Source organism: Prionailurus bengalensis, chromosome D4 (genome assembly GCF_016509475.1).
Source record: "Prionailurus bengalensis isolate Pbe53 chromosome D4, Fcat_Pben_1.1_paternal_pri, whole genome shotgun sequence".
Lineage (NCBI taxonomy): Eukaryota > Metazoa > Chordata > Mammalia > Carnivora > Felidae > Prionailurus > Prionailurus bengalensis.
In genome coordinates, this window is record NC_057359.1 from 75139641 (window position 1) to 75156264 (window position 16624).

Consider the following 16624-nt stretch of genomic DNA (forward strand, 5'->3'; position numbering starts at 1 on the left):
CATCTTTTCAGTACATATTTGTTAAATACCTACCATCTGCCAAGCCTTGAGTTAACCATGAAGGATACTACAATGATGAAGATCAGCATGTTCTAATTATAAAGCTTATAATTTCCTCCTAAAAGCTCACAAATGCAGTTGATTTTAAAATCCATGTCCTCTGGATTTAATATTTGTGCTATTCTTAAGTGTCACTGCAGATTGGGAACATGGCACATACTCTCAAGCTGATAGAGTGTAAGTGTTAAGATTCTGTTAAGAGCCACTTTCTGTTTACTTACTATGGGCTGCACAGTGTGCTGATTGTTATGGAGATGAGGCAGACTAAGGATTTACTCTCTGTTTCCAGAAATCTCAGAAACTAGAAAATACAATGCAGGGTTCAGTGGCAGTGCTGGTCTGAATGAAGGAATTGAAGAAAGAAGTGTGACTCTGAGCTTGGAAGTTCCCAGAGGACTTCCTGGGGGAGGAAATGATTAAAACCACCAAATATTGATTGAGAAGATAAGGAAGAGGCTGAAATCATAACAGTGATAACAAAAGTAATAAAAATATCATCAACTACCATTCACTGCTTGCTTATTTTGCCAGTAAGCATTTTATATTTCCAACTTTAAATTCTCACAAAAATAATATGAAGCACTATCTTTATTCTCAGTTTGAAGGTGAGGAAAATGAGGCAGAGAATAGTTAAGTGGCTTATGTACATTCAGATATTCATTAAGTAGAGTCAGGATTTGAACACAAGTCCATCTGAGTCCAAAGTAAGTGCTCTGAACCATGATTTTATACAGCATTTTGTGCTGAGGGCCAAGGGAAAAAGTTATGGCTCAAGACCAGTCCCAAGCATTGCTTCCATTACTTTCAAACACCTAGCTCAAAAGAGAAAATCTTTGGAGACACGATCATATCTCAGTTATCAATGGGAGAGGGTACCAGATCCATTGAAGGCTGCTCAAGAGCCCCTTTGCCATCTCTGAGTGGACAAATCTATTTGTCCTTCAAGATAGAGCTCAAAAAATCATCTGTTATTAGAAGTTTTCTTGTTTTTTTTTTCTTTCTGAATTCTCTGAGTACTTAATTTGATATTATTTCCATCATGTGTCATTCTAAAAATTGACTTTGGGTGACTTTATTATGTAGGTGTATCTTCCTCTTTTAGAACATAAGCCAATTCTATCTTGTATTTATGTCAGACCGTAAGGATTTAGATTGTATGTAATCTTTAAGCTCCATGAAGGCAGGAACTATATCTGAGTCATTCATCTTCTAATACCCAACACCAAGCTCAGTGTCTACAGCATAGTGAAGGCACAATATGTTTATATTTACATAAAATAACACTCAATATATTTCTTGATTTGAACTTACACATAGCAGACATATTCATGGAATTAATGAAAGAACAAATACTCTTGTTTTCCTGATAGCCCTAGTGGAATTAGTTCTCCTATGATCTCTTCTAAGACAAGATGTATCAAGGAATTCATCATAGCTGCACTCCCAGAATTAGTTCATTTTTATTTGCTCAGTTATTCAGTGAGTATGTACTGTGTGCCAGATACCACACTAAGCACAGGGGTTACAAAATTGACCAAGACGCTGTGGGCTCCTTCCCATGAGATTCCAGTCAATACCTCAAGGGTTCTTGAGAGCCCAGGACTATCTGCTTTGAGATAAACCTTCTCTACGATCAAGGTCAACTCAACTAGGCATTTGGCAGGAAATGAACTCGACCAGGCCTGTGATATACTCAGTGTAAAATTCTGGTTTCAATGTGAACGAAGCATCCTGGGTTATTATCCATTCTCCCAATTTTCTTGCAGTATTCATTGTTGGTTAAATTTAGATCACTCTCTCCTTTTGAATTCTGACTTTTATTTTTCAGCTCCCAGAGATTTGAGGCTCTCCTGGGACCGTGTGGTGGGGAGTGCAGTGGATTAAAGGGCTAGGAGATGAGCTCTGCAGCACAGTCCTGCCAGCCTCTTGCTGTGAGACCTTGGGCAGGTCACATCCACTCTCTCATCAAATAAGCAAGATTGTGTGCCCCTAGCCCCTGACTCTTTGGTTCTAGGGACCTGTGGCCTACCGCTAATTTGGCAATATTTCTGCTCAACTTAAATTTGGATTTCATTTCGGACCCATGTCAAGTAGCCAATATTAAGTACAGCACTCCCTCCCCCACCACCCCCCCCACCAATACTGTGTCTTTCTTTAGTTGTTTGGCTAAAACACTGGTGGTGCTTTGTGGCTTCTGTCTTCCCATCCCCCAAACAGAAGTTTCACTACCAACCAAATTAAGCTCACAAATCTTAATCCATAAAATATTTCCATCCAGACACAATAATGAGATTCATATTTGTGGTTTAGTATACCTAAGAAAAGCTCAGATGAAATATGACTAGATCCATTGATACATTCAGACCACAGACTGCCCTGGTGTGGTCTGGTTTCAATTTTTGAAATAAAAATTCTGCAGAGCACTTGCTTTCTCTCTCCTATTCCTTACCTAGACAGAAAGGAAAATAAAAAGTGGGTCCGACCAAGTGGCAACAATATAGGTTCCTGTAAAATTCTGGAAAAATTGTTTCAAGCATAAATTTCAATTCATTTCCTAGTGGAACAATGACCTCCTCTGGCCTTCATCCAGAATTTTAGGAAATCTAGTTGACTCTTTCAAAAGTACTAGAAGTTGGTTCTTGAGCTCTTGAGCCAAGGTGAAGAGATCAGAGATTTATCTAGGAAGGTTTACAGACTGGCTCATACCTCAACGTTAAATAAGAGACCTTCTGACAAGGGCTCTGTGACATGGTGACTTCTGTGAAGCTGTTGTTAACTACCCAATGCCAGAGATGTAGCCTTGAAAGACCTTGAAAATTCTTAAGGAGGCATTGTGATGAGCAGAAATAGAGGAGATCAAATTCTGCTTACCTGCTGGGAAGCGTGAGACAAAGTCCTATAACTTTTCTGAATTGTGGCTTCTTGAGCTGTAAAATAAGGATCTTTCCAAGGTTGTTGGAGACAGTGAATGGAATAATAGGATTGTAAATGCTATCCAACTGTTAGTATCTATTCTCTTTTTCTCTCTTCCTCTGTGGCTTCTCTTAATAGGTGAGCTTCACAACATGGGACAGATGAAAAAATAGACAGTAATACTGTAGAGGTGGTTCAAGCATTGATTGAGAGGTTGAATTGGTTTGGGAAAGCAGTTAAGTTTCAGTTTACGTGTCAACCTCAGTGAGCTGACATGGCTATCCAGCACTGTGTTGAGAAAGACTCCATGGCCTCCTTTGGACTCAAGGGGAAAAAGTGCTGTGATGGCTTAGCAATGAATGCCATGGGTACCAAAGTGAAGGAGTGCTGATATGTGTGTCAAATATTTGGCATAGCAAGACTAGGTAGTTTTGGCAATCTTTTCCAAGCCAATGTGCTGATATTCAAATGCATGGAATGCTGTTTGAGGCCTGAGTCAGAGGGAGCCAGATGGATTCTCTGACAATTGTAAAAGCCTGTATGAGTCAAGTGCAATAAAGTTTGATACTATGCTTCTAAGATTGGAAGCAAGAAACTGGACTCTCAGGAAAAACTAACACTGCTCCAGCAATTAATTTGTGTGATATCATGCAAGGAAACATACTTTCATTGTCTACTTTCTCTTTCTCAAACGAGGCAGTTTAAATGCTTCAATAACAGCTAACATTGATTGAAGATATCTGTGCCAAGAATTGCTTCATGTGTATCTTGTGTGGGTATTTCGTTGAATTCTCTCCAAGACCTATGAGGTAGCTACCTTTATTTTTTCAGCTTAGGGATGAGGAAACAGAAACAGCTCAAGCTCACACAGGTAGACAGAGGGGAGCAGGGGTTTAATTCAGATAAACTGGCTCACATGTCAGAGACCCCATTCCTAACCCTCACCTTTGCAGTCATCCTTGATTGATGTAAAAGTGTGGTTTGCACAACCAAAGTAAAAAGGCAAACTTCCAAAAAACCCAGTTGTCAGGGTCCACAGTAACAATGAAGGAACTTTATGACTTCTGGATAATGTCCGGGAAGCTGTACATGAGCCTGAGAAATAGAGATGTTTCTAACCCCTGACTTGGATTTAATTAGCTCTATAACTATAGGCAGCATTTTCTAAAGTGGAATCTACAACATGTTGGCAAATATTAATGCAAGGGAAAAACATGTTTGGAAAATGCTATTTTAAACCAAATGCTATTTTAAACCAAACAAATTATACAGCTTTGTTTACTTCAGGGTTTCCAGAGTCTTTAATGTGTTTGTGTTCATTGGAAATCTCCAAGAAGAGGAGAGTTTATAGTGTTTTCCAAAGCTATTTGATTATTTTGTGTTTGAAATACATCACAGGATTTGGTTTGATGACACAATAGGGAAAGTGCAGATTTGGAACAAATCTAGACCCTCTCCTTCCATTTCTTTACACATTAGATGGGAGTGATGATTAACTATGGCCAGTCTCTGAGTGTAAAGCTCCTGGATGGAGACTTTCTACCAATGTAAACCATGAGTGACACAGATAGTTTCACATGTATCCTGTGCCTGGAACTTAACAGATGCCAGTTAATTATGATGGCAACCTTGTGAGTTAGGAAGCACTGTTCGTATTTTACTGTTATTAAAGCTGAGGGCTTCAGAACATGAAATAACTTGCCCAGGCAGTAATTATTTGATTCAGAATTAATAACTCAGTCATAGAATTCCAAATCCTATACTCTTTCTGCTACACCAACTTATCTTTTTAAGCAAGATTCATTTTTTTTTTCAGTTTAAAGAATTAATATTTATGCAATAAATATCACAGATGACATCCAATATCACTGATGCAAGTAGAGTTGTTGGATCCCTAAAAGGGGGCCCTTTGGGAGGGTGGGTCTGGGGTTCTGGAGTGCACATAGCCATTTAATGTACAGTTTTGAACTTGAGCGGGGCACAGAGCCAAATGCTCTATAATAATTGTGTCTCAGGCAAATCTTTAAAGCCCCTGGAAACAGCCTACTCTCTTTGAGTCTGGCCTGGAGAGAAAGTGAGTAAGTGAGAGGAAGATAAAGCGAGAAGTAGCAGACAGAGGAGCTTAACAAATCTCTCCTTTTTGGAAAACTGGCCCTCATGCTATGTACAACTAAAAACAGAGTTATTGTTTCTAAGAAATCAGTCAAGGCATGAGGGTCTTCCAGAGGGTTTAGGAATTACAACTTTCATTTTGAAAGAAATAAACAAATAAGGAAAAGAGGAGGGGGATCCCTTCTCGACAGCAACATTTAATTCAACATTTAATTCAGCAGGAAAATCAAGAAATTTAGCCTGAGAGAGATAAAAGACAGAGGTGGTCGGGGGGAAATCGAGGATAATTCACACAAATGAATCAGTCTTCTGTCATTCTTTAAAGCTTCCTTCAGCATTATGGTTTTGGATTGGGACTTACTAGATGAGCTTTTGTTTCTGCTTCAATCCCTTTATACGTATAATAATATAAACCTTGGTAGGCTCTGGTGATTGGAAATTATATATCTAAATTAGCACACTGGCAGGAGTCTGTAAATTTATTTCTAAGTGACCAGATAGCAAATATCTTAGGCTTTGCAGCTAGATGTTCTATGTCACAAAGACTCTACTATTGCAGAGAAAGTAGCCAGAGCATAGCTGTGTTCCAATAAAACTTTATTTACAAAAATAAGCCACCAGCTGGTGGTTTCCTGACCCTTGCTGGAATATAGTAGTTTGTTAGAAAATGATAGCTATTATAAAACCAAATACAGATTGAACTGGACAGGAAGGAAACTAACATTTTGTTGAGAGCCTGCTATATACCTGTTTTGTGCCATGCCTTATGCTAGATGATTTTTATACATGTTATCATATATCTTTTCATTCATCACGACAACCTGGTGAGACAGGTATTATTATGCATATCTGAAAGTTAAATGAATCAAGACTTAACTAGATTCAATGACTGGTTTAGAGGTACAGTCAGCACTTGGACCCTAATTTGTGACTCTAAAATGCTTGTTCTCAACTACTACGCTGGGCTGATTCACCAAGCAACTTCCTGCCGTTCATATCAGGTGGAAATTTACATTAGCACTGCTCAATAGAGAGATCAGAGCCCAAGCAGACACCTTCACCTTCCATTTCCTAGATCTTTAGTAGCAGTCTGGTGGCTGTCTCTTTGTAAGCACTGAAATATCTGACCTCTTTCTCCCAGAGCCTCTGGCTGGGAGACCTCATGTTTTGTACACGTCCCCTTTGGAGAATGCTTAAGCCAAGGTGTACTGTTTGCAAACACTTATTAGCTTTTAGGCAGATGTTGGCAAGTTTCCTTTGGCCTGAGATGGGATTCCAGAGTCTACTGAAGCCTGGATGTGCTCATCGATCATCTTGGCCAAAAAGAGTTGCTAATTAGGGTGACACCCTGCAAGTATTTACCTCTAGAACTAGGTTTTCTTGCTCTGGACATGCCCGTTTCAGCCCAGGTGGTTTGTTGGACTTTTTACTGTAGGTCCAGATGAGTGAGAGCAAATTTATAGTCCTTTAAAAAAATCTATGAAGCCTTGTGCTCTAGTACAGAATTTACCAGATTATATTCCAAGATGTTTTTAGGTACATGTCCTGTGGAAAATGGCATTTGTGGTCAAGTAACTTGGGGGGTATTGGGTTCAACAAAGCTGAATTGGTTAACTGCTATAGGTTTCTCAGAGCATGTACTCTTCTAATCGCACTCAGAATAAAATCTAAACTCCTAGCCACTATCTACAGAGCTCACTTCCCTAGTTCATTCAGATCTCTGCTTAAATGTCATCTCCATGTCTCACCCTAATTAAGAGTATCCCACTCACCACCAGTCATTGCCTATTCCTTTACTGTGTTTTCTGATTATTCTTAGCAAATACCTGCCTGAAATTGTACTTATAAGTTTGATTCCTTGTTATCATCTACCTCCTTCCACTATAATGGAAACTCTATGAAGAGCTTATAAGGATCTTGAATGTTCCTTTATCTACTATATCTCCACCCTTATAACCATGTATTGAGTAAGAATTCCCAAGAACATGACACAGTGCCAAGTGTCCTCTAAACCCCTTTGTCCACAGAACACTTTTACAGGTGCATCTCATGAGTACAGTGTGCCACAGGCCACAGTCTGGGGAACTGCTTGTCTAATGGAGCCTCATAACCAGCAACAATTGTGACAACAGGTAACAATGACAATAAAACATTTATGCCCAAGTGCCAGTGCTGTGTTAAGCAATTCATGCTCACTTATGTATTTTAATCATCACAATAACCTTTTGAAGTAGGTGCTACTATTTTGCCTTTAATACGATTGAAAATGAGGGTTAGAGAAGTTAAGATGTGGTCAAGATTACGTTAACAAGAAAATATCAAGCTCTTGAACCCAGAACTAATGCCAATGCCATATTCTTAACCATTAGCCAATCCTCCCCTGGCCACCGGGCTATGAATTTATTCATGTCCTAAGATACAGAGCTCTTTGTCTCCATCCTTCCCTGGTGTCCTTTCATTACTCCCACCGGTTGTAGACTGATCCTTGTTATAACCTCCAGATACTTGGATCTCTTGTGACTCAGCTTCAAATCCCCAGACAGGTCTCCTCTGTCCTTGGTACTGGTTTTTCCAAACCCAAGGCAGGGAATGCTTTGATCCCAGAGGCCTCCTCTGAAAGCAAGGGCATTCCTTGAAGTCTGCGTCCTGAGACGGTTTCCTGTCCCAGAACTAGGCTGGCTTCCTCCTGTCACATGTTATGACATCACTCTGCACAGTTGAGAGCCTAGAGGGCAAGGCATGAAAACAACTTCAAGGTCTGGGCTTTCTGAATAAACTCAGATGAGGCAGCAGAGGTCCAAATCTGGGACACAGCAAGGACTCCTGTCTGTGGTTGAAGATTAATTTTATTTCAGTTGTGCTCAATTTCATATGAACCAGATACAAATTCTCCTTTCAAGAGTTGACAGAAAGAGTTGATCTATGAGCATACAGGCAATTCCAGCATGATAACGGTGATGACAGAAAAAAATATGGGGTGGAAGGGGATGACAATAAAGGGACATCTCATCGACCCAGAGGAGGGAGGTGGTTCCTGAATTGAATTTTAAAAGAAGATTATGAGTAGGTGAAAAACATAGGGAAAGATATTCTAGGAAAGAGGAAGTGATATTTGCCAGGGCATAAAAAGCATGAAATAGTTGGTGTTGAAAGCATGGATTATAGCTGAATCCTGTTTGGAGGCCGGAAACCAGACCATGAAAGAAACTGAATGCCAGGTTGGAGATCTGAATTTTTCCTGTGGCCAGAAGAGAACCATTTGGAAACCTTTAAGCCTGGGAATGTTGACCTACAACCCAGGTTGAGGGACACATTGAAAGGAAAGTCTGGAGGGATGGGGTCCAATGGGGAAACCATTGCTATGGTCTATCTGTGAGATGCACGACCTGAAGTAGGAGGATGAGGGAGTGGGTGGGGAGGCAATGATCTGATTTACTTGTTAAGGCAATAGAGTCCACAAGAGTTGGAGTATGGTGGCATAGTAAGGAAAAAGTGGAAAGGGAGAAAGAATTAGTCCCAAATTTTAGTCTTCCTTACATCTGCTAACAGAAGAATAGATTGGGAAGGGGAGATAATGGATGAGTTTCAGTTTCAGTTTCAATGTCTTGTCACTGAATGAAATGTATTTGAAGTCATTGCCTTGAAAGATCCTGTCCTGGGATATTCAAGATGAATTATGGCTCCACAGTGAACTAGGACATCTAATGCAAAACATCTGGCTCTCCCTTATAAATGGATAGAAAGCTTAATTAATACCCAGTCCCCTCTAGTGGCTGCCATAATTCCTGATTGCTCATTAACAGAAGTGCAGGTGGATTGGGTGAACTTGTTGTTGGTAAGAAGTTGTCAGAAATAGGTAACATTGGACTGTTGGAGGGGCAGAGAAGCTCTAAGATGGGCTCCAATGATACTGTCTCTGCTATTCACATCTTTGTGCAATTTCCTTCCCGTCAGTGTGGGACAGCCTCGTGGCTTATTTCTAACAAAAACAAAATATGGCCAAGATGTTGCATATCAGTTCCACTATTAAGCTGCACATGATTGTGATGTCTGTTTGCTTGCAGGCTCTCTCTCTCTTGTTGGCTTTGATGAAACAAATGGCCATGCTGGAGAGGTCCATGTGGCAGGGAACTGAGAGTGGCCTTGGGCCAACAGACCTCAAGAAACTGAATGCAGCCAACAACCACGTAAGTGGGCTTGGAAGCTAATAATTCCTCAGTTGAACCTTAAGATGAGACCCCAATCCTGGCCAACACTGTGACTGAGTCTTGTGAGAAACCATGAAAGTAGAACGTCCTGCTAAGGTATGCTCAAATTCCTGACCTACAGACATTATAAGACAACAAATGGGTGTTGTTTTAAACCACCAAGTTTCACAGCAATTTGTTATGCAGTGAGAGATAACAAATACAGTGGACTCTTGCCTCAACCCGTGTGCACTAAAGCTGTTCAGAGAGTAAGACTCTGCTAATTTTTCCTTTTTAAATAATATATTAACTCTGACATTTTTTATATTGTCCCTGGCTTCCAAGAGCAAGAGTCAGAAGACCTCGGACTGAGTCCTGAGCCTGTTGCCAACTGGCGTGAGATCTTAGGAGGACTTTTCTCTCCTCTGAATCTGTTTCCCCATCTTCCAAACGAGGGGAGTTTAACTAGGCCAGCAATTTACAAAAACATTATTATTATTATTGTTGTTGTTGTTATTGTTATTATTATTATTATTTTGCCACAAAACTCCTTCACCAAACAACATTTCATGAGGAAGCTCCATGTACAAAACAGGTAAAAGTGGAGGGGCTTAAGTTAAAATAAGATTGAATGGAGCCCCTGCTTGGCCTCTCCATCTCTCTGTGGGAGCCTCCAAATCACCTTGGAGGAGTCTTTTAAATCCAGTCTCCAAGCCCCTGGTTTAGAGGCTGCCAATGAGCCCTTTTAATTTCAAAATTCTGTGGGTTCTAAGGAAAACATTTTTTAACAACCTACCTATGAGCTGAAACACTCTACTGTGACATCTCTGCAACAAGCTACCTCTGTGAGACCATCCCAGGACCCAGAGCATAAGTTTCCCAAGGAGCAGACGACTTCCCTTGGGGGTAGAACTAAAGGTGCCTATGCCCAGCATGAGCTGAGTTTCTCTTCCCTGAGCTCCCCAACAGGTGGGTTCCCTCCTTTGCATTGAGGCTCCCTAGGTATTTGCCTCTCCCAGACTGTTTCTTCCCTAAGTGGAAAGTCATGGCTTTCTTGTCTGGATGCACTCACATGCTTTACTATTATTGCTACTGTTGTTATTTCGTATCTTGGTGCCTACTGGATGCAGTGTTCCTGCTAGTCTCTGGGTGGCACAGCGTCCAGTGTCGCTCCAGGTTCCCTCCTTCTGGCTGTGGTGTGTCACTTCTGCAGTGGGGTTACATGGGTTCACGTTGCACTGCATGCCTAGCAGAGATCCCCAGTGCACTGCTACAACCCAGGACTTCCCTATGCCGCATTTGTAGGCTTCGAGTTCTGAACAAAAATATGCTGACTTGCACTCAATATTGAGTCTCTGCCATCTTTCTTCTATCTACTAAGTATGGTTTTACCCCTGAACACATCCCTGGGCCCTGGATGATAAAAGTTGGGTTCTCTTAATCCTTCAAAGCATCCCCTTGCCTGAAGTCCACCACTAGTAATTCTCTTATTTGTTAAGCATTGCCCTCTCTAGTGAACTACCCTTTAAAAGTGTAAATATCCCTCTAGAAAGTAGCCTGCTGTCTCTAACCTCATTCTTATCTGAAAAATGGGAATAACACCCGAGTGCGAAGTGGCGTGGTGGAAGAAGCATAGTCACGGGAGTTGGCGTGGGAAGGAACGACAGTGCCACCACTTCCTACTCTGTGTTGATGACGACCTTTCTAGGCCTCAGTTTACCTATCTGTCAGGTTATTTATAGTTTCTGGGACCATCCAAAAGTGAGGCATGGAAAAGTTATTTTATACGCTTATAAATTCATGTGTATCCTACTTTCTTGAAAATTTATCCAGCATAAACCATAGAACTCAGTTCAGAAGCAAGGCAGTGTTGCGCTATTGTTCCATTTGCTTTGGGACAGCAGAGTTTCTTCAACAACAACTTACTAAGGGCCTGGTACCTATCAGCAGGTAGCTAGGCTTTGGGGAACACAAGCACCAGCAAGACACAGTTCCTGCTTCACCGATGATCTTGACCTTGGTGGTGTGCAGGCAGGTGGGGTGGGGGGAGGTGATTATCGAAGTATACATGATACACAGGTGTCAGTGGGGGAAGCAGAGAGCTCTGTGGGAACCCGGAAGAGGGGTATTTCAGGCAGCCTGCAGGGCAAGCCTGCTTGCACCAGGCAGCACTTGCTTATGAGTGTTCATGCTTCAGGTCTCAGACTGGCAGAGGGTGCGGGGAGTGAGTCAGGCTTCACCCTCAGGCAGCTTAGAGCCCAGTAGAGGAAACACATTACATTAGGAATTATAGGCTAATTATTTGATTACAGTTTCCACAGAAAGTGAAACCAGAAGGAGCAAGTTGAAGATAATAACAGTGGCCACCCAGCTGAACAGAACATGGTGGTCTGAAAGATGAGCTTTTGATTCTTTCTCAGCTTTGTGGTGTCCAGCCCTCTTTGTTGTCAAGAGATGGATAGAATTAAGGTGTTGAGTATGGCTTGCATATCCTAATGGTTATAGCCACATGTGCAGGACTGGGAGCTGGGTCTGAGTTCTGGCTCAGACATTTACTATCTGTGTGGTATACTTAAACTTTTTCAGCCTCAGGTTCCCTGTGTTTGAATGGGGGACAGTTACACTTGCTGGACGGTTGATGATGAAATGGCATAATGACTGTCATGAAATGTTAGCTATTACAATCACCTCCTCCACCCCTGCTAAAAGAACTTTCTGGACCCATTCATGCAGAAGTTAGTAGCAGCCAACTCATCTCCTCCAGGGTAAGAGTTAACCAGTTAGTTCTGAAGCAAAGCTGTCTACTTTCAGAGCTTACAAAAATCTCTCTGGTTCTTGACACAGGGTGTTGAGGGGTGGGTAGGTGTTAGAGGGCCAACCAAAACTATTTGAGTTACCATGGCTGTATAATTAAGAACTTGTGGATTTCTGGAAATTTCAAAAATCTGAGACAACTTGACATGATTTTTTTCACTTCCATGTGCAAATAGACTAGAAATGCATATGGGAGGGATTTTACTCTCACAATCTGCTTTCAAGGTGGGCATTTTGCTTTTATTCCATGATAGAGGGTCAAAGGATGCAATGATAGTATTGAACTAGATTGTTGCTTAATAGAGGCCAGAAATATGAGACAAGGCAGAAGGAAACAGAAAAAAAAATTCTAGGCATAAGGGAATTACTGAAATAAAAGCCTGGTCTCCCAGGTTAGAATCAGGCAGGTACACAGACTTTTCTCCTGTACCAAGAACTTATAAGGTATGTACAGCCCTTTTATGGTAGGCAAGGCCACCGCTATCTTTTGCACAGATGGAATTATTGCCTGGAGATTGCAGGATTCTGAGGGAGTTGTCCCCCTTAGAAGGAAGCCTTCATCTCATGTTTCCCAACATGTTGAAGGTATTCGAACTGGCAGGGTTTAGATTCATGGGAATTCCCATTGATCATCTCAAAGTGAGAAGCGATTGAACCATAACCCTCATCTCTGAGACTTCAGGGAAATTTGTGGCTTGGAGCCTACAACCATTTCCTGATCATCCTGAGATTCACTGCCCCAAGACTGGGCACACTGATTGCACTCTGGACCCCAGTCGGCCCTTTTAAATCAGGTGCTCTGTTCACCTGACTCTCAAAGAGGGTGCAGGGACAGGTACAGCCTTGCCCTTCCCATGAGCTCCAGCTTGCAGAGCACAGCAAAGTATATATGCCTACTTTCCTGGGATGAAAACTAACAGGAATAACCAGATTGCTACTTTTAGTGTCATTCTCATTCTCTCTCTCTCTCTCTCTCTCTCTCTCTCTCTCTCTCTCTCGGCTGAAATTTGAACTTTTCTGTTTCCAGGCAGAGAAGTGCACCACCATGAGCTGACCTTTTCTGAGCACCATGAAAAATGATACAGGCAGGGCTGTTCTGTAAAGTCAATAGACACCAATGCCAGTTGGGGGTTTCTCTACCATCTGGCCAATCACTGAAAGACATCATTCAAGGTTCTGTGAGGTCAGCCCTGCCTGACTACCAGAAGCAGTGCAGCATAGTGGAAAGAATAGTAGAGTTTTAGTCAGAGGGTTTGGCTTCAAAGCCAACAGTGCTCCTCACTTATGGAAAACCCTCATGTCAGCCACTTAACTTCTTTGGGCTTTGGTCCTCTATCCATAAAACTGGAGCAAATGATTTATAACTTGCAGTGTTAGGGTGAGAATTAGATGAAAAACCATAGACAAACCCTCCTCTCACATAAGTGATACACAGTTAGCCCTCAGTATTAATTACTGTGTGTGTTTTATCATCACAAAGGGGTTGGGTATTTGGAGTGAATTAAAGGTTTGTTATCTCCTTCCTACTTTTCAAACTAAAATGACTTCAGTCTGGAAGGACTTGTGTTTTACACCAGCTAGGTATTATTTTCCTGTAAGAAAACATGGCTATCTGTCCATAGAAATCCAGGGGGAGGAGGGAGTAGGTGTACTTGGTTCATTGTGAGCATTAGAAAGGGCAGGATTAAAGGGGACATGTTTTTCATTCTGTCAGCTTGAATTCCCTTTCCAAATTCCATTCTGGTTATATGATCAGGCTACTGCTGTATTTAAGGGTGGCCACAGTCTGGCTGGAGGGGTGGATTTAGTCAGAAAGGAAGGTGTTTTTTTTTTTCTTTTTCTTTTTCTTCTAAAGGTAGTGCAAGAAGCAGCAGCATTCAGAAGGGACATGGTGGAATGTGCTTCTGATTTGGGGACCATGGGTCTGAAAACGGGCTCCATCACTCTGTGTTCTAGGACTCTGGAAAAATTATTTTCTCACTCCCCCCTTCAAGCTATGTCTTTTTCCAGTAGGCATAGTCCATTCCTCAGAGACATACTGTGGATATTTAGTGAGATGATGTACACAAGGGATCTTAAGGATAGAGTAGGCTCTCCATACATTTTGGCTATTGTTATCCTCAAGATTAATTAAAAGAATCCTCCTTTGTTAAGCATTTTAAACTTCTTATATTCTTATCTACTGTACTACTTGGGGAATTGCATTGGCTTCTGTTACAGGTGAGGACCCGAAGGGGCAAACGACCCTGTTGAAGTGCAGAATCGCAGCTTGAATGCACACTGCCTTGGTCCATTATTTTATACTGTTTTGTGTAATTCAAGGTTCTGTGGAAATGTACCAGAGGCTGAGAACAAAGGGGTGAGTTTTGGAACCTCCACCCTCACTTCAACCAAAGCAGCCCCACATTTACCTCTCATATTGGAGTTCTGCCATCAGTGTCCTTTAATGAATATTTCCATGGCTAAATAAAAGCTTGAAAACCGCCGTCTTAGGACATTAATTTCAGATAAATCCTTATAAGTTGATAAGCAAGAAAACCAAAAAACAATAAAAGTCCTCTATTTATTGAGCCCTTACTATGTGTCAGATACTGAGTCTGCCATCTATTATTTCATTTGGATGTCACAAGAGCCCTGAGAGATACAGATCGTCACCCTCTTTATATGACAACATCACTGAAGGCTGGAAGATCAGTAACTTCTTTGGGAGGAGGATACAGGCAGTACAGTGGAAGATGAGAGAGGGAAGCTGGGTTTTTTCAAACAAAGCATAGAAAAAAAATACTTTAAAGATTGTAAAGCTGGTAATACTCCCTTTTCAATCCTTATCTGATTCACACTGTTCTGAGCAAACCAGAGAACATTCATATTGCCACCCTTTTCTTCCCCCAGACACCGTCACCTGCCTGAAACACATGGTCAACGCACAATTACATCAACTGAAATGGGCTGAGATGCATACAATGCCAGCAAACTTTCCACAGGCTTCTTTAGCACTGAACAAACCTCCTCCAGTCCTCAATTGGGCTTACCATATCGAAGGGCAAGGCGGGAAGCTGGCTGGGGTGGGCAGCAGGTTTTATTTCTAAAGCACATATGGGAAACCTTCATAAAAAAGGGGGAAAGGTCCACAAAACATGAAAAAGAGGCATTCATTCTTCAAGTGGAGCTCCCCTGTCCAGCTCTCACTCTGGATGGAAAGCATTTCCAAAGAGTCCCCGGGCAGCATCGTACTTTATAGCTGACAGCTTTAGAATCTGCAACGCCCAAACTCAAAACCTTGTGCATCTGGAGTCAGAACTCGACATTTACCTCCAGCCCTCGGGCTGCTCCCTTTCCCCGACCTGCGCCAGAACAATGTCCTGCTTATAAAATACATCCAAGTCTCCGACCTGCCAGCCTAGTGAGACACCCTCAGACTTGTGAGATTAAAAAAATGGGGGTTGGGGGTAAGGGAGTGAGGAACACATGAAAAACAATCCAAGATTGCCTAAATGCCTCTTTTAACTTCCGAGGTGATGGCTGTTTCTGATAATGACAATGATTATCCAAATCTCCAGTTACTGAACACTCACTTTCCCAAATGCTTTATGCCTCATTCCTCCTCATAATGACAACAGAAGTTATTGTTCCCATTTTTGATAAGTGGACACTAAGGCTCATAGAGATTCATATTGTCATTGGTGTAACATCTTTGATGGTGGGTGGTGGGGATACCAAAGTGACCGACCCCTGGCTTCAAAACCTGAGCTCTTAATCCCCTTATTACACTGGTGAAAGAGAGGAACCCCTCCCTGTGCTTTTCTCACAACCCTCCAGGTAGAGCTTCCCAACCCTGGGGCAAGGTGTTTCTCAGGGCTTTCTGTGATGACAGGTGAGGAGGGAGAGGTGAGGAGGGAGAGGTGATCCTAGAAAGATTCAGGATACTCCTGGCCCTAAGCACCCTGGAAACGCACATATACCCAGCCCAAGGATCAGTGACTCAGGAAGGAATCGACGGGGAAGCCCCCTGCCCTTCAGGATAAAAGCTGGTGTCTACCTCTCCCACCTTGAAGTCAATAGTTGTTCATGTGGCCCTAGGAGTTGCCTCCTCCCTCTGCCCTCTGGCCTCATCCCTTTCCATACCTAGCCACAGGGAGGATGCTGTGGAATGATGGATGGACACAAAACTTTTGTAAACTGTAAGGTGAACGCCGTTTAGAAATACAATCTTAATGTTCTCTCTACAACCCTCTATCGACCTTCCCTTAACCCATCCTACAGGGAGGCCATGAACGACGTCCACCTTCAACTTCCACCTCTCTAACTCTCAAACAAAAACATTCACAGGTGAAATCAGCCAGGCAGGGAGCTAAGAGAAAATTCTTACTTTTCCTCTGAAGAACGCAGAGATAAAAACTTTGCCAAAAGTTCCTTCCACGTGTGGCTGTTCCTAGAAGTAAAACCCACCGACACACAACAAAAATCTACAAGACTGGAAGTCACAAGTAGAAGACAATCGAGGCGCATCGGATCACAACAAACACCCCATTTTACCG

General features: G+C 42.0%; 1 protein-coding gene across 5 annotated transcripts in view; it reads right to left on the minus strand.

Moving 5' to 3' along the window:
• The window catches only part of TNC (tenascin C), a 95523-nt gene that overhangs the window by 78082 nt on the left and 817 nt on the right, over nucleotides 1–16624 (minus strand). The window lies entirely within an intron of this gene.